This window comes from Arachis stenosperma, chromosome 4 (genome assembly GCF_014773155.1).
Source record: "Arachis stenosperma cultivar V10309 chromosome 4, arast.V10309.gnm1.PFL2, whole genome shotgun sequence".
Lineage (NCBI taxonomy): Eukaryota > Viridiplantae > Streptophyta > Magnoliopsida > Fabales > Fabaceae > Arachis > Arachis stenosperma.
In genome coordinates this window covers 45,140,944-45,142,396 of record NC_080380.1, presented here as the reverse complement: position 1 = coordinate 45,142,396, position 1,453 = coordinate 45,140,944, and the positions used below count along the sequence as shown (strand labels likewise).

Genomic DNA, 1,453 nt, shown 5'->3' with positions numbered 1-1,453 from the left:
AAGAATGAATGTAACTACAAAGAATTGAGAAGTAGAAGAAGATGAAAGCATGAATTAAAACCTAGATCTAAGAACTAAACCTAATCCTAATCCTAATTCTAGAGAGAAGAGAGAGCTTCTCTCTCTAAAACTAACTCTAAACTAATCCTAATGAGTGTGAATGATTGAAATCCCCTTTTGCTCTTCAATCCTTGGCTTTAAATAGCAGTTTAGGCGCCAAAGTTGGTTGGGATTGGGCCCCACAAACCTTGAGAATTCTTTCGGTGTGTTTTCATTAAAAGATCATATATCAGCACCGACGTGTACGCGCATAGCATGCGTACGCGTCCATGGGCCATTTCGCAAGGTGCGGGTAAGCGCCAGGTGCGCGCGCGTGTCCATGGGCAAGTTCAACTTCTTTGACTTTTCATGACTTCTCCACTTTGCATGCTTTCCTCTTCACTCCTTTGATCCATTCCTAGCCTTTTCAATCTGAAATCACTAACAAACACATCAAGGCATCTAGTGGAATCAAAGGGAGATTAAAATTGTCAAGTTAAAGGCCTAAAAAGCATGTTTTCACATCTAAGCACAAATAAGGAGACAATCACAAAATCATGCTAATTCATTGAATAAATGTGGGTAAAAGATATTAAAATATCCTAAAATCAATACAAGATAAACCCTAAAAATGGGGTTTATCAGTACTGTTGGATGCATTTTGCCATCCATTCAGACTTTGAGAAATCAGGTTGACTTGCTGAGTCAACATTTTGTTCTGAGCTAATATGGCATTCAGAGCATCAATTTCAAGAACTCCCTTCCTCTGAGGCATCCCATTACTCACAGGATTCCTCTCAGAAGTGTACATGAATTGGTTGTTTGCAACCATGTCAATGAGTTCTTGAGCTTCTGCAAGCGTTTTCTTTAGGTGAATGGATCCACCTGCAGAATGGTCCAGTGACATCTTAGAGAACTCAAATAGACCATAATAGAATATATCCAAAATGGTCCACTCTGAAAGCATGTCAGAAGGACACCTTTTGGTCATCTTCTTGTATCTTTCCCAAGCTTCATAGAGGGATTCACCATCTTTTTGTTTGAAGGTCTGAACATCCACTCTAAGCTTGCTCAGCTTTTGAGGAAGAAAGAACTTAGCCAAGAAAGCCGTGACCAGCTTATGCCAAGAGTCCAGGCTATCTTTAGGTTTGGAGTCCAACCATGTTCTAGCTCTGTCTCTTACAGCAAAAGGGAAAAGCATGAGCCTGTAGACTTCAGGATCTACTCCATTAGTCTTAACAGTCTTACAGATCTGCAAGAACTCAGTTAGAAACTGATAGGGATCTTCTTATGGAAGTCCATGAAACTTGCAGTTCTATTGCATTAGAACAACTAGTTGAGGTTTCACCTCAAAATTGTTTGCTCTAATGGCAGGGATTGAGATGCTTCTTCCATCAAATTTGGAAGTAGGTGT

At 40.0% G+C, this 1,453-nt stretch overlaps 1 non-coding gene across 1 annotated transcript; it reads left to right on the top strand.

Moving 5' to 3' along the window:
* The first annotated feature begins 1,000 nt into the window (after positions 1–1,000).
* On the top strand, positions 1,001–1,108 carry LOC130978848 (small nucleolar RNA R71). The gene has a single exon (XR_009086459.1). It is a non-coding gene; the product is annotated as a small nucleolar RNA R71 (small nucleolar RNA).
* Positions 1,109–1,453: the final 345 nt, after the last annotated feature.